The sequence below is a fragment of the Bidens hawaiensis genome, unplaced genomic scaffold, assembly GCF_021521415.1.
Source record: "Bidens hawaiensis isolate Kalapana, Puna unplaced genomic scaffold, B.hawaiensis_p1.1 tig00052333_1, whole genome shotgun sequence".
In the NCBI taxonomy this organism is placed as follows: domain Eukaryota; kingdom Viridiplantae; phylum Streptophyta; class Magnoliopsida; order Asterales; family Asteraceae; genus Bidens; species Bidens hawaiensis.
This window is the reverse complement of record NW_027499402.1, coordinates 38,456-61,479: the sequence shown is the minus strand read 5'-3', so window position 1 is coordinate 61,479 and position 23,024 is coordinate 38,456. Positions and strand designations below refer to the sequence as shown.

General features: G+C 41.1%; 1 long non-coding RNA gene across 1 annotated transcript; it reads right to left on the bottom strand.

Annotated features, from left to right (window-relative positions):
- Positions 1-16,557: 16,557 nt before the first annotated feature.
- On the bottom strand, positions 16,558-17,704 carry LOC143599541 (uncharacterized). The gene is made up of 3 exons (XR_013147313.1): positions 17,470-17,704; positions 16,700-16,839; positions 16,558-16,635 (listed from the first exon to the last, which is right to left on the bottom strand). It is a non-coding gene; the product is annotated as an uncharacterized LOC143599541 (long non-coding RNA).
- Between the last annotated feature and the right edge of the window lie 5,320 nt (positions 17,705-23,024).

Here is a 23,024-nt window from a genome sequence, read left to right as displayed (position 1 = left end):
AGAAAACTTTACTCGGAAAAGTAAACCTTTGCAAAGTCTACTCTGTATACTTCCACTTACACAAAGCTTACCCGTTAAAAATATCAAACCTTGCTTGGTAACATTTTCATTTAACTTTATAAAGTTTGCCCGATTCCTTTCACTCACAAACATTGCTTGGTCAAGCAAAGTAGTTTAAAGTCAAGACATTATGAAGAAAGCTTACCCGAAATACCATATTTCTTGAGAACTTAATCACAAGACAAATAATCAAGCATAAAATATCAGATAAACATCCTTGCTAGGAATCAATTAAGACACCCGTATAAATTTCTTAAATTCAAATTAAATGGCTTAATTTAGCATAAACCCTATCAGAATAAGAATCATATTCAATCAAGCATACTTGGTTGCACAGTATGCCTGAGCAACATTCACAATGTTTAATGTGGCCGAACAACCTTGTTGTGCCAAGTATACCCGAATAACCTCCCTCGAGTACAAAGTGTGCCCGGAAAAGAACTTCTAGCATACTTGGAAAGTCAAGTTTTGAAATTACCAAGTATATTGAGGGAATTAAAAGTTTACCGGAAATATAAAGTGTGCCCGGTAAACAAGGTTTTCCTGGAAACACTTGTAATCTCAAAAAGACAAATGAACCCATGTATTTTAATTCAAGTTATGTTGTTATATATATCTATTTTTCTCAAAATATTAAAGATGATAAAATGTTATATAATCAAGTCTCATAAGTAATGAAATTCTCAACCTCAAACACAATCCCAACCTCAATGCACGAGTACTATATTTCGCCAATTAATTATACTTGCAACATTCACCCGAGTCTTACGAACTTTACACCTTTTACCCTTGCAGTATGTCTTCTCACCACATCAACCGTAGCCGTCGCACCGGCAACTCTGGCCGCAGCATGTCGTCCTGCATTGCTAAGGGCATCGTGGAAGCCCTCCCAGCGATCATCTCTCAATTGCAAACTGTGAATGCATCTTCATCATCCACAACTCCGAACCCAATTGCTTACCCCCTCAAACAATTCAAGAGTGCCAACCCGCCCGAATACTACGGTATCGACGGTGCTACCATTCTCCTCCAATGGTTAGAATAAATGGAGAGCATATTCCTCCATTATGAATGTCCCGAGGACAAGAAAACCACTTACGCCTCGAGCATGCTCAAGAAGAATGCCCTCAGTTGGTGGAACGGTGAGAAGCGCACGCTTGGCGCTGAGGTTGCCATGGCCTTGCCATAGGATGACCTCAAGAAACTCAAGCTCAAGAAGTTTTGCCCGAAACAAGAGCTTCGGAAGTTGGAAGAGGAATTTTGGAATTTGAAACAAGACAGTGGAAATGACGCCATCTACAACGATCGTTTCCGTGAACTAAGCCTTCTCATCCCTCACATGGTCACTCCCCTTGAACGTGCAATCGATAAGTACATCTAGGGTTTGCCTATGCAAATCCAAGATTTCGTTCTAAGTTGTGACCCTCAAACCCTCCATGATGCCATCACCCTAGCCGATACCCTCACCGAGAACCACATTAAGGCCGAGACCTTGACGCGGAAGAATTCCAAGAAGCCCAATGATAAGCCCACACCTGATCCCACTAAGGAATCTAAGCCCGAATCCTCAAAGCCTGAATCCTCCAAGAATAACAACCACAACAACTCATCTCACTACCGCAACAACAAGAGAAAACCCAACTCCCAACCACAAGCCCAACAAGCCCAACAAGCCCCTCCTAACAAGAAGCCCCACACTGGCCCACACCCATATTGCAACACTTTCCAACGCCACCACCAGGCCCATGCCACTTGTCGGGTGTGCACCAACTGCCACCGATTCGGCCATCTCACCCAATATTGTGGAGAAGCACCTCGTGTGCAAGCCGCTCCACCACAGTTCGCACCAATAAACCAACCCAACCGAGCCAACCCTCGTGCTTCAAGCATTAACCCTGTTAGGGCTTGCTACAATTGTGGTGACCCAAATCACCTTCGCAACGTGTGTCCTCGACTCGCCCAAGTTCACCAAGCCTATGTTGCATCACAACCTTACTACACCTCCCAAGCCTATCAAGTGCAAGCTTATAAACCCCAAATACCCCAACTCATGGCTCCTCCAACTCTTCAGGCTCAACCCATGGTCATGCAAGCTTATCAAGCTCCAACCTCTCAAGCTTCAACTTCTCAAATCCAAGCACCTCAAAGAACTCAAGGCCAAGATTTCTCCATCAATGCTCATCAAGCCCGAAACTCGAATGATGTGGTGAACGGTACGTTTCTAGTCAATAAGCATCATACCTCGATATTATTTGATTCAGGAGCCGATAGGAGCTTTATTTCTTTTGATTATGAATACATACTTGATGTGCCTCGTAGTAAATTATCTAAGCCCTTCACAGTAGAGATAGCAAATGGTAGTTCGATCACTATTGACTCCATCATTCGAAATTGCACGATTACTCTCAATGGGCAAAATTTCTCTATCGACCTTATCCCTATGCAAATGGGTAGCTTCGTCGTTATCATTGGTATGGATTGGCTCTCTCTCCACCGTGCCGAAATTTTATGTTTCGAGAAACTCATTCGAATCCCTATCGATGGAGGCGCGATTCTAAACGTTCTTGGAGAAAGACCCTTCTCAAAGCTAAATCTCATGTCGTGTCTCGAAGCCCAACGTTACTTACGCAAGAAGTATGTCGCCTTTTTAGCCCACGTCACCACAAAATCCGATGAAGAATAGAAACTTTTCGACATCCCAATTGTCCGCGACTTCCCCGAAGTCTTTCCCGATGACGTTTCCGGACTCCCTCCCATTCGTCAAGTGGAGTTCTGTATTGATCTTGTACCCGCAGCAAACCCCGTAGCCAAAGCACCTTACCGCCTTGCACCTTCCGAGATGCAAGAACTCTCCAACCAAATCCAACAACTCACGGAAAAGGGTTTTATTCGCCCGAGTTCGTCTCCATGGGGCGCACCCGTCTTGTTTGTTAAGAAGAAGTATGTGTATCGATTATCGTGAGCTCAACAAGCTTACTATCAAGAATCGTTATCCCCTTCCGCGTATTGATGATCTTTTCGATCAACTCCAAGGAGCCGCATGTTTCTCTAAGTTGATCTATGTTCGGGTTATCACCAACTCCGTTTCCATGAAGGTGACATACCCAAAGCCGCCTTCCATACTCGATATGGCCACTTTGAATTCTGAGTTATGCCTTTTGGTTTGACTAATGCTCCTGCCGTTTTCATGGATCTTATGAATCGTGTTTGTAAACCCTACCTCGACAAATTCATGACTGTTTTCATTGACGATATCTTGATATACTCTAAATCCGAGACCGAGCACAAAGACCATTTGCGTGCCATTCTCGACTTGTTACTAAAGGAACAACTTTATGCTAAGTTCTCCAAATGCGAATTTTGGCTAAAGCAAGTTCAATTCTTGGGCCACATCGTTAACGACAAGGGTATTCACGTTGATCCCGCTATAATTGAGGCCGTTAAAAATTGGATGACCCCGTCCTCTCCAACGGAGGTTCGTTCATTTCTTTGTTTAGTGGGGTATTACCGTCGTTTTATCCGCAACTTTTCGAACATTGCTTCACCCCTTACCACACTAACCCACAAAGGGAAAGTTTACGAATGGGGTTCCGATCAAGAGGAAGCATTTCAAACTCTTAAGGACATGCTTTGCAATGCCCCAACCCTTGCTCTTCCCAAGGGCAGCGACGATTTTGTTGTCTTTTGTGACGCTTCTATTTAAGGTCTTGCTTGTGTTCTTATGCAACGAGACAAGGTCATTGCGTATGCTTCGCGTCAACTCAAGGTGCACGAGAAAAATTACACGACGCACGACCTCGAACTTGGCGCGGTCGTGTTCGCCTTGAAAATTTGTAGACACTACCTTTACGGCATGAAATGTTTGGTCTTCACCGACCATAAAAGTTTACAACACATTTTCAACCAAAAGGACCTCAATCTGAGACAAAGACGATGAGCAGAATTGTTAAGCGATTATGATTGCGAAATTCTCTACCACCCCGGAAAAGCGAATGTCGTGGCCGATGCTCTTATTCGTAAGAGTCATGTAAAATCCGTCTTGCTCCATTGTGTCACCATCCAATCTGACCTCCAATACCGCATCTTCGACGCACAACACGTCTCTGTCACCGAGGGTAACTTGCACGACGAGATGTCGTGTGGCGCCGAACTCCAACTTGAAACCAAACTTAATGGCTTACTCTATTATTTAGACCACTTATGGGTTCCCAATCGCGACGGTCTTCGCATGTTCATCCTCGATTAAGCTCATAAGTCACAGTACTCTATTCATCCCGGTGCGGAAAAAATGTATGCCGATCTTCGTACCATGTTTTGGTGGCCGGAAATGAAGAAAGATGACGCGGTGTATGTATCTAAATGCCTCACTTGATCTAAGGTAAAAAGCCGAGCATCAAAAGTCTTTGGTTTGCTCGAGCAACCTCCGATCCCCGTTTGGAAATTGGAAGACATAGCCATGGATTTTGTTACCAAACTCCCCACTACTCAAAGTCGCAATGATAGTATTTGGGTGATTGTTGATCGTTTGACCAAGTCAGCTCACTTCATACCGTTCCATGAAAAGTCATACGTAAGCGAATTAGCCCAACCCTATGTCAAGAACATCATTTGCCGCCATGGAACCCTTTGACCATTATTTCTGATCGTGATGGTCGGTTTATCTCTCATTTTTGGAAATCATTGCAAACCGCTTTGGGTACCCTTATTGATCGATTAAGGGTGTGGGATGCTTCAATTGTGAAAAATGAGGTCGATTAAGGGTGGTATGGGGGTGGTGTATGGCCACCGATCGCAAGGGAGAAGTGGGGGGCTGCCTTCGGTTTTGAGAGAGGGAGAGGAAGTGTTAGGGTTTAGATTAATATTATATTTATAATACATGTTACATCTAGGTCCCTCAACTTCTAATTTGCACTTTTCTAGCTTATTTTAACTAGTTTGCATATTGAGTTAACGTTCCATACAATGTTATCACATAACACATAAGTCTAACACATAATTATCACATAATTATTGTTTTGATGTTTTTCGTTTATTCACCAATGGTTTGCGTCAACTCGTTTGCGTTTCGGTGCAAATCCTGAAAGACTACACATGTAGTAATTGTCAAGCGTCATTTAAAACCTTAGTTTAAATGTAATGAGATGTGCGTTATAGATCCAGTGATCTTAAGTTTGAATTGACGGAGTTTGAGTTAACGGAGTTAACCTGAAATTGACGAGTGTCACATCATTCCCATGTTAAAGAATTTTCGTCCCGAAAATTTGAGTCAAGTCGTGATGAGTGTCTGAAAAGTGAGAAAAATTTCAGTTTGTCATATCATCCCCTAGTAGAAAGAAATTTCGTCCTGAAATTTAATTCATACCTCCGGTGATTTCTGACGGTTTGCCGGGTTTCGCGGTTTTCTGAGTTTGGTCAACCCTTCAAAAAGGTGAGGATACTTTTTCATCATTTGATCCTCGCGTTCCCATGTGAACTCCGGTCCACGTCTCGAGTTCCAACGAACCTTAACGATTGGAATCTTGCTGTGCTTGAGTGTTTTGGTTTCCCGATCTAAAACTTCGACTGGTTCTTCAATGAAGCGTAACTGTTCATCAACATGCAATTCGTCCAAAGGAACTGCTTGGGTTTCATCGGAAAGGAATTTCTCCAAATTGGATACGTGGAATACATTGTGTACGCCACTGAGTTCTGTTGGTAAGTCCAGTCGGTACGCCACCGGACCAATGCGCTCAGTAATTCGGTAAGGACCAACGTATCGTGGATTGAGTTTGTTTCGCTTCCCAAAGCAAACCACACCTTTCCAAGGTGAGACTTTGAGTAATACTTGGTCGTTCACTTGAAATTCAAGAGGCTTTCGGCGTTTGTCAGCGTAACTCTTTTGGCGATCTCGTGCTGCTGCCATGCGGTTTCGGATTTGAACAATCTTTTCAGAGGTTTCAAGTACCAGTTCTGGACCAGTGATTTGGCTGTCACCCACCTCTGCCCAGCAGAGAGGTGATCGACACTCCCATCCGTACAACGCTTCAAACGGCGTTGCTTTAATACTTGCGTGGTAGCTGTTATTATACGAAAACTCTACCAAAGGTAAGTGGGGTTCCCAACTTTTTCCGAAATCCAACACGCATGCACGCAACATGTCCTCCAAGGTCTAAATGGTGCGCTCACTTTGCCCATCCGTCTGAGGATGGTATGCTGTACTCATATCAAGGCGGGTATCTAGTGCGCTTTGTAGTGACTTCCAAAAGTGCGAAGTGAAACGGGAATCTCGATCAGAAATGATTGAGACAGGAACTCCGTGTCTAGACACTACTTCCTTCATGTAGACGCGAGTCAGTCTTTCCATTTTGTCCGATTCTTTGATTGCTAAGAAGTGTGCAGACTTAGTCAACCGGTCAACGATCACCCAGATGGTATTGCATCCCGTCGGTGTTTTTGGTAGTCCCGTGGTGAAATCCATTGAAATGTGTTCCCATTTCCACATTGGAAGTTCCGGTTGCTGTAGCAGGCCAGATGGTTTCTGATATTCTATTTTGACTCTTGCACAAGTCAAGCATTTGCTCACGTAGGTGGCAATGTCGGCTTTCATGTTTGGCCACCAGTAAAGTGCCTTTAAGTCATGGTACATTTTATCTGAGCCAGGGTGGATAGAATATCGGGACTTGTGTGCTTCGTCCATCACTAGAGTTCTCAACTCTCCGTATCGAGGGACCCAAATCCGGTTTTCGAAATATCGGACCCCGTCCGATTTGGTTTCAAGTTGCTTGTTCATGCCCCGCATGAGTTCTGACGGAATATTTTCATCTTTCAAAGCTTTGAGTTGCGTATCGCGAATCTGATCGGGTAAGTTGGCATGAATCGTAAGTTGCAATGCTCGCACTCGCCTGGGTTTATCGTTTTCTTTTCTGCTGAGAGCGTCGGCCACTACATTGGCCTTTCCAGGGTGGTACTTGATGGCACAATCATAATCCTTAAGCAGCTCGACCCAACGACGCTGTCGCATGTTCAGCTCCTTCTGATCGTAGATATGTTGGAGACTCTTGTGGTCGGTGTAAATGGTAAACTTGGTACCGTACAAGTAATGCCTCCATATCTTAAGAGCAAACACCACAGCTCCGAGTTCCAAGTCATGGGTCGTGTAGTTCTTCTCGTGAATCCGTAGTTGTCGAGAGGCATAGGCTATAACCTTCTCGAGTTGCATCAACATGCAACCGAGACCTTGTATCGATGCGTCACAATGTACCTCAAAATTTTCTGTTCCCTCGGGGAGGGCTAAAATAGGGGCGCTACAGAGTTTGGTTTTCAACAGTTGAAAAGCGGATTCTTGTGCGTCACCCCAATTGTACTTAGTACCCTTGTGAGTCAAAGCGGTGAGGGGTTGAGCAATCTTTGAAAATCCCTCGATGAAACGTCGGTAGTAGCCGGCTAGTCCTAGGAATTGCCGCACCTCAGTCGGAGTCTTAGGTGCTTCCCAGTTTTTGATAGCCTCTACCTTACCGGGATCGACATGGATACCATTCTCGTTAATCACATGTCCTAAGAAGTGAACCTCGCGAAGCCAAAATTCGCATTTCGAGAGTTTAGCATACAGTTGTTCCTTCTTTAGTAATTCCAGAATCAATCTCAGGTGTTCTTCGTGGTCAGCCTTGTCCTTGGAGTAGACGAGAATATCATCAATAAAAACAATCACAAACTTGTCGAGGTACGCCTTGCATACTCGATTCATGAGATCCATAAATACGGCTGGTGCGTTGGTTAAGACAAAAGGCATAACTGAAAACTCGTAGTGACCGTACCGAGTTCTGAAAGCCGTCTTTGAAATATCTTCTTCGCGCACTCTTAATTGATGGTAACCAGATCTCAGATCGATCTTCGAGTAGTATCTCGATCTTTGAAGCTAGTCAAACAGATCATCAATTCGGGGTAAGGGATAACGGTTCTTGACCGTCACCTTGTTCAGTTCTCTGTAGTCGATGCACATGCGGAAAGTCCCGTCCTTCTTTCGGACAAATAAGACAGGGGCTCCCCATGGTGATGAGCTAGGTCGGATAAAACCTTTATCCAACAAATCTTGCAATTGGGTGGACAACTCCTGAAGCTCCGCCGGTGCGAGCCGATACGGGGCTCGTGCTATGGGTGCTGCACCGGGGGTCAATTCGATTTGGAATTAGACTTGTCGAATAGGAGGGAGTCCAGGCAAATCCTCCGGGAAAACTTCCGGAAAATCTCGCACAATCGGTATATCTTCGATTCGCTTCTCCTCCGCGGGTTTCTCGACAATATGCGCTAAAATTGTCGGATGACCCTTTCGTAGATACTTCTGCGCCTTCATGAGGGTGATGACGCTGGTGGTCATGCCGTTTTTCTCGCCCTGAATCGAAATGATCTCGCCAGAAGGGGTAGTGATGTGGACTATCTTGTCGTGACATATAATCTCCGCTCGGTTCTCGCATAACCAGTCCATGCCGACAACGACATCGAAACTACCAAGCGTAAAAGGTATAAGGTCGATATCAAAAATATGACCTGACAGTTTCAACTTACATCCCGCAAGAACATGAGTTGTTTCTATAGACTTTCCGTCAGCTAATTCAACAGGAAACTTAGCATCTAACGGGGTTGGAATTAAGTCTAAGAGTTTATTAAAGGCTTTCGATACAAAACTCCTATCAGCTCCAGTGTCAAACAAAATAGAAGCAAAACAGTCGTTTACAGGAAACTTACCGGTCACCACATACGGGTCATTGCGGGCTTGACCCGACCCAATGACGAAAGCTCTTCCTTTACCACTGCTTCCGCCACCGCTGCTGCCTCCATTATTCTTGTTCTTCTTTAGTTTGGGGCAATCCTTCCTAAAATGACCCTCTTGACCGCACTCGAAACACCCTTTAGTCGTCATAGGTGGTTTAGGAGCACCCTTTGCCGCTAGGTCTCCCCTACATTCTATGGCCTGATGACCCATTTTCCCGCATCTCAGACACTTGACACGGTCATACGGGCCAGCATGATGATAGTTGCACCTGTTGCATTTTAGGTGTTTCCCAGCATAGCTACTCGAACCCTGCCCGCTACCGTTGTTGTTATTGTTATGACCCTGATTATTGAAGCTCCGAGTGAGTTCGGGCTTACGGTAGTGTTGTTGCTGTGGGGGGTTCGAGGATGAGGACCTGACGTTGTCGAACTTTCTCTTTTCATTACACGGGTTGTTGTTGTTGTTGTCAGTGCTCGAGTTGTCACGGGCTTTAGTGGTTGAACCTCTAGGTGGTAACGCACCTTGGGTCACTGCTTGATCCGTCAGTTTGTGAGCTAACCGGATCGCTTGTTGAATCGTAGCGGGTCTGGAAGACGTCACCATGCCCTGAATTTGCGGTGCTAACCCATCAATATACATCTCGATCCTCTTACTCAGCGGGTCTACCATCCGTGGACACATCACAGCTAACTCGTGAGAACGGGTGGTGTAGGCTTCAATTTCGGAACCCACCATCTTCAACGACCAAAACTCGGATTCCAACTTTGCAATCTCCTCTCTAGGACAATACTCTTCCCGCATCATATTCTTGAACTCCTCCCAGTTCATATTGTTCGCCAATTCTAATCCAAGAATTTGCACATTTGAGTTCCACCAAGTGAGAGCAGAATCTTCAAGTGTCCCAGCAGCAAATTTGACCCTACTGGCAGGTGGACAATTACACATCTCAAACGCTGATTCGGCCTTCTCAGCCCAACGCAGGAAGCCTATAGCTCCCTCAGTGCCCTTAAACGAACTGGGCTTTCAATCCAGGTAGTTCTTGAAAGTACACGTTCCAGTTGGACCTCCAGCTTGATTCTGAACATGTGCGGCTAGAGCTGCCGCCGCATGGTCATTCAGCAGGGTTTGGAGTTCTGTTGCGGTTAAGTTGATGTTACCGCGACCGTGTCCAGCGTTTCTTCCTGCCATTTCCTAGAATCACAGCATAAAATGTCAGACACGAATTCTCGGTTTCATATGCAACACACCATGCATGTAATAAAAAGATAGGTAAGAAAGAAATAAAAGGAACAAACATCACATCACAGCCATATATTAATCCAAATAATAATTCATGATTAAAACCATTGTATTCGCTACAAAGTATTTAAAACCAATCCTTAAAATCATGGAAAATAATAGTTTGGATGGAGACAACCACTCCATCTAGGTGTTATCATCCTTAGATGTCATCGTCTGAGGACACCTCTGAGTGTGCCTCTGGCTCAGCCGGTTCTTCCTCAAGCTCCTCTTCGGGATCTTCCTCGGGTTCCTCCTCAGGCTCTGCCTCAGGTTCCACTGTGTTCTGAGCAATTTGCATTTGTAAGACATCGCAACGCTCTAAAGCTATCTCGGTTCGGGTCCTTGCCACATGGAGTTGCTCTTGCAAGTCTATCATCTCGGCTTGCATTTTTCTCATAATCTTCATCTGTTGATCACTAGCATCTTGCATTCCCTTCACAGTCGTTTTCAGGCGGGAAATTTCCTCCCTAGCCTCGGTTCCATCTCTTATCAATCCGGGAATGTCCGCTCTCGCCGAGCGCATAAAACCCACGTCACGCTCTAAACAAGAGACAACAGCCGCGAGAACTCGCTCCGTTGGTTTGGTTATGGGTGGTAGAGTGTTGGGGTAAGCAGGACGACTCGGGTGAGGTAGCGGGGGAACTTGTTCGCGATAAACCATACGTCTGATCAGACTCGGGTACCAATCCCAGCTAACGTCGTCGTCGTACATGCCTCCAGACAGGCGATACCTCTTCGGTGCAGGGGCTTCTAGCTCCGGGACTACTCGGGGTGGCGATGAGGTAGGTAACTGCGGTTCCTTCCCATGAGCATGAGTCATCTGTTTGGATGATGATGATGGTAGCGTCGACATTCCTACAGGTAAGCCGTGTTTGCGCGCGTATGAGTGAATGAGGTAAAGAGATAAGATAGCGAGAGACTAAGCAAAATACATATGCAGTGTGTATAATTATAACTAATGGGTCGTTGCGGTTATAGTCTAGTATGCATGCGGTTTCAAGTTCGCTATAACCAATGGCTTTGATACCAATCTGTCACACCCTCAAATACACTAACGGAGTTTTGCCGTCAGAGGGTGTGAACTAACAGGATCGGAATCATTAGTTATAATCAAACCATAAATAAAGTTTTTCAAGCCACGGAAACGTTTAAGTGTAAATAAATGCGGAAGCGTAAAAACCATAAGACAAATGTTGCGTCACGCAGGACGACTTAAAACCCAATTGATAACAGTTTAAAACAAGTTTGCATAAACAATAGCGTATCAAATAATGCATGATCCTATACCGCGCGCCCGCCTCGGCTACCTGAGAATAACATACTAAAAGTGTCAACACGAGGTTGGTGAGTTCACGAGTTTATATAAAATAAAGCGTTCAGCGTTTTGCGTTTTGCGTTACCAGATAGTGTTAAATCAATTATATATCGATAGGTAGCTAGCCTATACAACAAGTATTACTAAGTGTTCGACACCGAAGCTGATGTTTATCATGTGCCTTGCCACCAGGTCTATCCCGACCATGGTAATGTGTTAGCCAAAATTACACCCACTCGACCTCCAGTCGAGCTTAGCGTTGGGTGGGGTTTGTCAAACCCAGTAGTACTACTCAACAGTGACTCGCTATTTTCCAATACTAAACGGTTCGATGTGTGAAGGACTTCAATTGTTTCGTTTGCCACTTAGCCTTTACAAGTGATGTATAATTTCATAACAAAATCTAAAAGCGTTTCGAAGTATGTTATCTCCCCCAAGTGAAAAGCGTTTAAAAAGTTTAAAAGGGGAAAGTGAAACTCACTGTTTGCGAAGAATTCCCAAAAACAAGTCACCCAAGTGATGCGCGTCGCAGAAAACTCTCACTAGCGTTCTAAAACAACAAGGAGATTTTCTAAGTGTCGGAACTATTATCGAGTCTCTAGACTCAGCACATAATACCTATGCACAAGATATGTTTCGTGTTTCGTTCGTGAATCGTGTGTGACTTAACAAGCACATTTGTGATACGTTACATGTTGTGAACAACTATTTGCGTGTCAAGTATTAATAATGTACATTACTAGCAATTATTCCCCGCAAGGGCAAATTGGTCAAAACATAACAATTATCTAGCAATTAGCACGTTTCATGTATTTTCACCAAGTTCAGCAGCTAGTTTCATCAAGACAGAATTCTACTTGAAAGATTACTCTATTCAACAGGTCATAGCATCTCAATTAATTCACCAAAAATCATCACAAAAGCATACATGAATTAGGTTTCCAAAACATATTTTATTGTACTTTTATTCCTCATAAATTTCTCACAATGATCAACACATTACAGCAACCTCACAACAATCAAATTCATGCGCAACAGAATGTTATTTGTTATTCCCGTCAAATGAAAAATCCAACTAGTGCAAGACCAATTGGGTTAGGTTCTTAACTCAACAAGTTAACTTCCAGAAGTGGAACCAACCTATTTGGTCTTGTAGTTCATGAGATATGCTAATTACAAAACAACTTAACAGCAGGTCTCATAACTCATATTTGCACTTCAGTTTTGTAAAATCATAAAGATTAACTTTTACTCGTCCAAAAATTACAAAATTGGACTTATAGAAACTAGACTCAACATAGTACACTGTAGTATTAATAATCTCGACCAATTCTCACATTCACACCCCGTTACAGTCAATTGAACCTCAACAACACAATCTGTCCAGAAACAGTTTGCATCTAAACTCAACATATTAATCATCTATAGACCACAATCCGTTCATATGACATTCTAGACATCATAATCACTATCCATGCACATCAATTACACACTACATACATGATTAGGGTTTTACTTGAACTAAAAATCAAAGAAACAAGCGATTAACATGCAATAACATCAATTCTAGTTATCAAATCAACAATCAATACATAATTAAACATCATCTAATCAAAACAAAGCATATGAGCACCATATATATAATTTTCGAATCTAGGGTTTAGAATTAAACCTTCAAAAGCACAAAAACAAGCAAGAGGAAGGTGAGAGATGACTAGAAACGGGTGTGGGATGCTTCAATTGTGAAAAACGAGGTCGATTAAGGGTGGTATGGGGGTGGTGTATGGCCGCCGATCGCAAGGGAGAAGTGGGGGGATGCCGTCGGTTTTGAGAGAGGAAGAGGGAGTGTTAGGGTTTAGATTAATATTATATTTATAATGCATGTTACATCTAGGTCCCTCAACTTCTAATTTGCACTTTTCTAGCTTATTTTAACTAGTTTGCATATTGAGTTAACGTTCCATACAATGTTATCACATAACACATAAGTCTAACACATAATTATCACATAATTATTGTTTTGATGTTTTTCGTTTATTCACCAATGGTTTGCGTCAACTCGTTTGCGTTTCTGTGCAAATCTCGAAAGACTACACATGTAGTAATTGTCAAGCGTCATTTAAAACCTTAGTTTAAATGTAATGAGATGTGCGTTATAGATCCAGTGATCTTAAGTTTGAATTGACGGAGTTTGAGTTAACGGAGTTAACCTGAAATTGACGAGTGTCACATCATTCCCATGTTAAAGAATTTTCGTCCCGAAAATTTGAGTCAAGTCGTGATGAGTGTCTGAAAAGTAAGAAAAATTTCAGTTTGTCATAAAAATCTTATTGCCGCTCGTAGCCGTCAAAAGAGCTACGCCGATAAGCGATGTAAACCTCTCGAGTTCAATGTTGGTGATCAAGTTCTCCTCAAAGTATCTCCTTGGAAAGGGGTAGTTCGTTTCGGCAAAAGGAACAAATTATCTCCTCGTTTTGTTGGCCTGTTTTTTATCGTTGAAAGGGTTGTTAAGTTGCGTATCCTCTCAATCTCCCCGAAGAGCTCTCTAACGTTCATCCAACTTTTCATGTTTCCAATCTCAAGAAGTGCTTAGCCGAGGGGAATCTCCACATACCCCTCAATGAAGTACAAGTTGATGAATCTATGTGTGCTATCGAGAAACCCGTTGAAATCGTGGATAATATGGACAAAGAGACCAAGCGTAGTCGTATTCCGCTTGTCAAAGTTTGTTGGGAATCTAAACGTGGTCCCGAGTTCACTTGGGAACGTAAAGACCAAATGGAGTCCAAGTACCCGCACCTCTTCGTTACGGCTTAATTCCTAATTTCGGGATGAAATTTCCTAAAGTAGTGAATGCTGTAACATTTCGGGTTTTCGTTTAAGTATCCTTGTAATCATACCCGACCCGTTTAAAGGTTCGGGTCACTCATTTAATAAAACCGACGCATTTATTGAGTATATTTTCTTCTAAAAAGTTTTAGTTTTATTATTAAATGGTTTAAATATTCAAACTTACAAAACTTGACATTTTCCACCCAAACTCAAACTATAACCCATTCTCGTTCCATCTATAAACTCCGGGGACCCAATATGTAAATTCTGATATTAAAACAATATATTATAACCCAAACCACCTCTTGGTCCAACCAGTTGACCCAAAAAACCGACTCGCGCACCCAAAATCCTTCAAAACCTCCAATTCCCGCTCGTTTATGATCGATTAATTTACGCATTTGGCATATTCCATCGAATAAACGCGTAACCGACATTCAATTATAGTATAAGCGTGTTAATTAGTCCGTAAATTGATCAATTAACCTAATTAAGCCACGAACAAACCCTATCTCATGATCCTATATAAGCCCCTCGTTACGAATCAATTAAACTCGCAAAAACCCTCTTCTCCTCGTCGCCAACTTTCCCCCTAAACCCAATTTTATGTACACTATCATCCCGTCACTCAAATTACCCCTCCCTTGGCCGCAACATTTTGGATCAATTTCACCATCGTACCAAGCGTTATAATCAATTAAAAGGTATGGCTAGAATTGCGATTTGTGATAGATAAATAGCCCCAACTTGGTTTAATCAAACATGGATCATATTACCCAATTGGATAATCTAGGGTTCATATCCTTTTTTAATTATGTTTATATATTTTCGTTCTTGTAATGTTAACAAATTTATAACTTGGCTCAGTTGGTTTAGCACACAAATAACCATGGCTGGGTCGCGGGTTCGAGCCCGACCCATCCCGTTTTTAGCTCTTTTTTTTCTTTTTTCTTTCTCTGTTACCTTATTTGCTTAATATCTTTTAACATTAATTATTCCCTACACCATATAACCATTTAAATATTATTATAAAACCGACAACCTTAAGTCCTGTTCTCGTCATCTAAAACCCGGTTTTTGTTATTTAATTTTTTTAAAGACTTTCAATCAATTTCTTGTATATTATTAACATTTAATAAACGTAAATACAATATACCAAACCTCTAGACTTGTCGCTTTTCTTTTATATATATGTAATGATAACCAGTTTAATAATGCAAATTGTTTTCATTTTAAAGATTCATGTACGTATTAACTTTTCCAACTTTTATATCACTTTATAAAAGATCTAAAACATAAATAATAATAATAATAATAATAATAACAACAACAATAACATTTAAAAATATAACCCTTGTAATTAGCGAAAATGTATCTAATAATATTTTAATCTTACACAACCTTAGCGAATCTCAAAACCCGTCATAAATCTTAGTATTTCGCTATGATTTTATCTAATTCTTGTTATCATCAACAACTAGGAATATTTGTCGGTAAACCTCGAGAAGCTTGATCGTTTTACATCCTAGCCTTTATTTTTATTATCTCGTCCGCGTTTATCCCTCATTAAAGGTAAGTAAATTCACATCCCCCTTTTTACCTCCTTACAATTTTAGGGGTGTTATGCGTTCAAAACCAATTTATTGTTTTCACTACAATTCCGTTATATGCATAATTGTAATTTCTCGATTAGTTGTTATGTGTGAATGTGACTATGTGTTTATTTTATGTTGGTTGGTACCTAATCCTCATCCTCATCTGCATTAGTATGATCATACGCCGTTGAAGTAAACCGTTATCATTACGATTCGGTTAAAAAGACAACTTTCATTTATTGTTATACTAGTTGTAGTGATTTAAATTATCACATGGAATTGTCTTTTATTATTATATATACTCAAAACTGTGGTTTACTTTCTCAACTTTATGTTGACAAAATATATATTTTCACGCATGGCGCATGTAGCTTTATCGGATGAATCAAGTATTGAAAGTTAGATAAAACCTTAGGTTGCTTGATGATTGAAGAAAACTTTTATTCTACGTTATTTATGTTTTGAATATTTAATTGTAACGGTATTTCATTTGAAACGATGTTTGTGCTTTTGAACTTGATATATGAATGAATAATTTAGATATTGACACATGTATTTCACTTAGTGTCTTCTGAGCTATGATACAATCAATGTCGCTCCCCGCCATGTTCCGCCGTAGGTTGGGGTGTGACAATAAGGAGCAATCGGGCGACCACCATATGGGATTTTGGCTAAAGCCAGGCCCGCAACTTCATCTCTAAGATCGGGTCAATACGTTGATAAATCATATGCTCCATCTACTCTCCCTCTACTATGACCCAAAACCTGTTTCTTGAAACCCCAACAAACCTCTTCAATATACTCTTTAATTTCTCATTCTTTTCAATCTAAAATGTTTTTACATGTTTTCATCATATACAATTATACACCACTACAACAAACGGGGTGATAATAAGATTAAGAATAATACCTCTCTATGATTCTTTCCAATGTGACATATTAATCCCATTTTTGAAAAAGTTTCCATTTTAGCAGTAAAATAAAGTGGTCCATGGTTGCTAAATGACCTGCACAATTGGACAGAACAGATTATGATTTTATATTAGATTATAATAGATTAATACTATTAATTCAGATAATAATCTGCAGATTATTTATAACCTGGAACCAAGAGATAAACCATTGAATTTGGCAACACATGTATATCGTGCCTAATTCAGAGATAAGCAGCATCAATAATATAGGAATGAACATAAAACCGACAAAACCTGAACCCAAAAACCAACTATATGGCTTTACTTTTTGTATTGGTTTTACATGTAATCAAGATTGAAAAAACATAACCAAATTATAAACTAGCAAAAAGTATTTTAACTTTTTAAATCTTAAATATTTTATAAGAATTTAGTAAATAGTGTAACCAAAAAATTAAGCCCAAATGTATGTTAATCAATAATTATAAACACAAAAAAGTTTAGGTCCAAATACATTATTTTGGACTTCGACCCAAAATTCAAGTCCAAATGTAAAACCAAAGAAAATAAACCCGAACAATTTCAAAAGCTTACAAGACAAATTTTCGGGTTTTTTGTTCGGTTTTAGCCCAAAATCAACCCAAACCGACCCATGCACACTTGTAGCGCCTACTCAAGAATTTATGATACTGAATTAGCCATCACAAAATTAGAATTACAAACCTTAGAAATGATAAGGTGGCTGGCTAGCTGGCCATGGCCAATCTAGTACTGATCCCCAGCCCGTTCTTGTTTATATCGCTACGGATATAAACACGTCCTTGTTCCTATAAACAAAACATACCTTTTTATGATAAAGTCTACCTTCAAATCATGGGAATCATAAACAGATTTGAGATTCAAAAAGTTCGAACATCAATCTAATTCGTAATCAAAACCATGAAAACAATGAATTGAATAAAAATAATAAAACTTACATCTTCCAAAGCTCTGATTTATCCCGTGCGAATAGAAGACCTGCACAAATCACAAAAGTTTAACAAAAACAAGCGTTCGCACCCGAATGAAAATTTACGTTAAAACCCTAAATATAGGAAACAGGGGAAAAGAGTTGAAGAGACCAAAAATATCAAAGTGCAGGATACATGTAATGAATTGAATAAATGTGAAAATCAAAAGTAAGGATAATTGTTTAAATCGATGGAAGACATGGTTTGTTAATGGTTCCATTAAAATACGAAGTTAAATAACTATGAAGCATCAGTTTCCTCATATTTGTAATCTGATTGATGAAATTGTTACTGTAGTTGAAAAATATCGCAGCAAGTTCATTACCATAAATTGAATTGTAGAGATGGAGATGCATATGGAATAGTAGAGACGGTGATGGTAGCACGGTGCAGTCGATGTGCTCGTATCATAGGGGAGATGCAGATGGGATTAGGGTTTACACTTGAATCAAGCACGTAAGGGTTTCATTAGAGACTTCTGGTTGGCAGTTACCAGAGCTACAAGAGGGCTATTCCACCATTTCGATTCATACCGAGATCACATACATGTTCCATATCATCATAATTGAAGATTCCATGATGTCGATGCTCGGCTAACTTCTCCGAATCATACCCGGGATGTAAAGTTTGTATTATTTCAGTTTTCTCATGTAACTAAGAATGTTTATGTATAATTGTTTATGGTTAATCTATGATTATTGATGTTTAGTATTTCTGTGTTTCAATCAGTTTAGGTTTACGTTGATCTGAATGATTAGTTACCAGTTGCTATAATAATTGATCAATGGGTTGCTTGATTAGGTTGAATACGATAAAACATATGATTGCCCTTAACTGAGTCACACTGGCAGGGACTGTTTGATAACCAGTGCCGTGTATAAAGCGATTATTGATGTCTAAGGTTTTGTCTAGTTGATCAGTCTGTAGTTAACCGTTAATGATTAATCTGTTAGGTTGCATGAGATTACTGTAAGTTACTTACTTGAAGTCCCGGGTGTGATTTGCTTTTATTAATTGATTGAAACTTGTTCACTTGTTCGTTGCTTAATTCTAAACTAAAATTAATTGCTTGTGTGATCAGCACTAAAATCTGCTACTTCATAGTATTATAAATCTGTTACACGATTACATTGACCACATACTCCTGGTGGATACGATACCTTATTTACCCTATCTACTTAGGTTATTTATGTTTTTGCATGACTCGAACGATGGTCATCAAAATGGCGCCGCTGCCTGGAAGTTAGTGCGCTTAGTGTCTTTCGTGTTAATTGATTGTTGTGTTTATTTTAGTTTTAATTTTAGTTTTTATTTTTTTTTATTTATTTGTATTTTACGCGGGTTGTGTTAGTTGTGCAGATTACAGGTTTATGCGCACCCGCCATTCGGGCCGACAGTCTCCGTCAATTTACGAGCCCGAAATTGAGAGGTTAGCTCGGTAGAACCGAGTACAAAACAGAAACTCAGAAATGTAAGACCAGAACCAGAACCAAAACGAAACCAAAACCAAGACCCACTTCCACAGAATAACGCGTTTCACCCCGAAAACATACCTGACCCACCAAATCTCAATAACCAAAATCACTCAGCTCGTGCTTCCAGAACCTGAAATCAAAACCGAAGCCGAAACATAACCGAAACCTATTTGACCAAGCCGGGCCATCTGCTCCAAATATAACCCCAATCGCCGAGTTCGGATAAATCTCGATGATGTTCAACCGAGTATTCCGACAGAAGATGAAGACGAGGGGGAAAATAATAATGGAAATGAAGGTTTGGAGATCGATGACGAGGTAGACAGATGGGTTAGAGGTAATCGGGCAGTTGAGCCCGAGAATGAGGGTTTTGAGCAGTAAGATGTGGGTGATGATAATTGGGATGAAGAGGTAGAAGAGTCAGTCATTCGGAGACGGGCTGAACCAGTTAACAGAAACGGAAGAGGTCGAGAAAGGGTGAATCGGGCGAAACGTCCCGAAAGAGTTCGTGGTATTCCAGTAAACCGAGGCGGTTTGGCGAACCCCGGGGGACCAAGGAGGAATTATATGGCCCCGGTTCATGGTGTTAACAGTCGGTTCAGACCGACTATCTCAGACGGAGAATCCCCGTTGGTCCCACAGGAACGAGTGCCGGGACGGCAAACTTTCAAGTCCCGACCATCTTACATCAACACCGTTCCTCATTTCCACGGGATGGCTTCGGAAGACCCGTATTCGCACTTGACCGATTTTTCGGCTATTTGCGGATCTATTGGTGATGGCACATTTGATCAGGACGAAGTCCGGCTGCGGTTATTCCAGTTCTCGTTAAAAGACAAAGCAAAACTATGGTTTAATTCGCTGCCGATGCATAGTATCAGAAATTGGGCCGAGTTGCAGCAGTTGTTCCTAAACGATTTATACTCACAGTCGAAGACTACCGAGGCCCGTTCAGACATTCGCAATTTTTCACAATTATCTGGTGAGTTATTTCATGAAACCTTTACCAGGTATAAAGACATGATCAGGAAATGCCCACATCACCAAATCGAACTGTGGGAACTAGTAAAGTGTTTTGTTGATGGGTTGACATACGAGGACCGAAAGCATCTTAAGGCCTCGTGTAATGGTCATTTGCTGAATCAGCCTGAGGAAGATGATTGGGAGTTTCTAGAGTTTATGTGTGAATATTTGAAATCTGAAGCAGCAGCTGAACGACGAAGACGGGGTAATTCATCAAGGTCAGTTAAGTCAGTTGCGAGTGAATCTGAGAGAATTACTGAGTTGGAACGTGAATTGGCTGAGTTGAAAAATGGTAAAATAAAGAAGTCAGGAAAGTTGGTGTTAAATTTCCGGTTTGTGAAGATTGTGGTGAACTCGGGCATAAGGCAGAAAATTGCCCCGAGTATTATGATGATGAGGAGGATGACACCGAGGAAGTTAATTATGCTTACGGGGATTCCAATGGCCAAGGGTTCAATTCGAACACATATCACCCGGGCCTAAGGAACCACCCGAACTTTCGTTATGGGAATGCGTCTTCTCAGTTGAACCCGAACTTTCAAGGATCGAGCCAGAACAGATCGCAGGGTAATTACCGCCAGGGCGGTTATCAGCAGCAGCAAGGTTCGTATGATCAGAATCGGGGGTATAATAGAGACGGTAACCGGGGTGGAAATTCATCGGGTAATCAGGACCAGTAGAGGGGGTCCTCGGGAAATGCGGATGAGTCGGTGCACTCAAATTTGGATGCATTGATGAAGTTTATGACAGATCATAAGGTTGAAACGAAAAAACACTTTGAGTTACATGATAAGTCAGTAGGGGCAATGTCAAAGAAGATTGGTCAGCTCGCAGCAGATATGGCAAAGTTGCAAAAGAGTGCAGGTCAACTCCCGAGTTATACTACAGTCAACCCGAACCATTACTGCTCAAGCTCCAAGAAGGGAAACAATATGCACATGAATGCTGTAAGTCTTTTACCTCATTTTGAAATTTCTAGTGTTGAAGTGGATTCACCACCACAGTTTGTTGAGGAGGTGGTGGAAGATATTAGTGGTGAGAGTGATTGTGTCGGTCAAAATGAATCACTTTTCCAAAATGAATCAGAACCAAAAACATATGAAATGTCTTTTTGTGAATATTGCACATGTGAAAAATGTTTAAATGGTAAATTGACCAAAATGAGAAATGAGGAGGTGGAGAATAATACCACCTCAAGTAAACTCCAAGACCCAGGAGTGCCGCTTTTATCAATTCAAATTGGGAAATTTAAAACTAATCGGGCACTTCTAGATCTTGGAGCATGTGTTAGTATCATGCTCGGTAGTTTATATGATCAGTATGAATTTGGCCCATTAGAAAGGGTAAACACCACCGTGGTGTTGGCGGACCAAACTCATACACTTCCCCGGGGCATGGTGACTAATGTAATGGTTCAAGTGGAGGAATTTTTCTACCCAGTTGACTTTCTTGTACTTGACTATACTAAACGTTTGAATAATAAACAATCACAAGTCATATTGGGTAGGCCATTCCTTGCCACAGCACATGCGGTGATTAATTGTGCTAATGGGATATTGGAAATTAAGTGTGGAGATCGTGATAAACGGTTGCCATTGTTTGAAAATGCTACTAACCATGTTGTTGACAAGTGTGAATCCTTGAGCAAGGATCACACAAAAGAGAAATGTTTTGTGACTGACAGGAATAAGCTAAGGAGTAGCATGAATGTGAAAGGATGGAATGAGATGTTGCATGGAGTTAGAGATGGTGAGGAAGCAACTACAAGAAATGGAAAGAATACAAAAAAGAAAGAGGTAAAGAAACCGCCAGAAGTAAATGAACAATGGCAGGATCATTGCGTGCCAAAAGGTTGGGAGGAATCTCTTGAGGAGCGTGCATGTAACGAGAAGGCTGCACGGGGGCAGGCCAGACGCCCACCTTGAATGTCATAAAATTGTCAAAAGGGTGGTATTTGTACATTTTGTATTTTTTTTTAGTTTGCATTTTTTTTATATTACTAATTGTATTTCAAGCGTACCATCATAGAAAAAGCTATGTGTGGGGATACCACACCACCAGAAAAGTTGGGATTTTGATGGTTTCGGTAAAGTTTTTTTTTCGAAAATGAGGTTTCAGTTAAGCGACTCAGAGTGCTTTCATGTTCATTTTGTTGTGGTTAATCCAGGTACGTGTATATTATGTTGTAACCGAACTTTGTGCGTGTAGTTCACTATAAACCCTCACGAGACCCCACTCGTCCTCCCGGGCTACCAGGAGGTTTAAAGGGCTTGTTGCATACGCTAAATGCAATCGTGATTCCTACGAAAGTGACCTAGGTTTTTTAACGTTTAACGAATTTAACATAATTTATTATGAAACGACTTAATTTGACTCGGTAATTGTTTTAATAAAATTAACAAAAATTCATTTTCATAACTCTTAAAAGAGCTATGTCTTACACTTGTGAGAAGCTTGCTTTTACACGTCTCGAGATTTTGCAGGTTCGATTGTCAGTTTGGTAATTGGATGAGACGAGAGTATACGAGTGTTTATGAGGGTTCGCGAGCCGACTGGTCCTCTTCCAGTCCCGTTGATATCAGGTGATTTCAGTTTCATAATTTATTTTGGTGTTATTACTTTAAATGTTAAAAGTGTAATTGTATAATTGCTAGTTGAACCACCACATTTGAGCCCCGAGTTTTAAAATTGCTTAATAGTCAAAAAGTCAATTTCAACCCCGTCCCTCAAATGTTCATTAATCGTTTTATCTATTTTAACTTTGAGGACA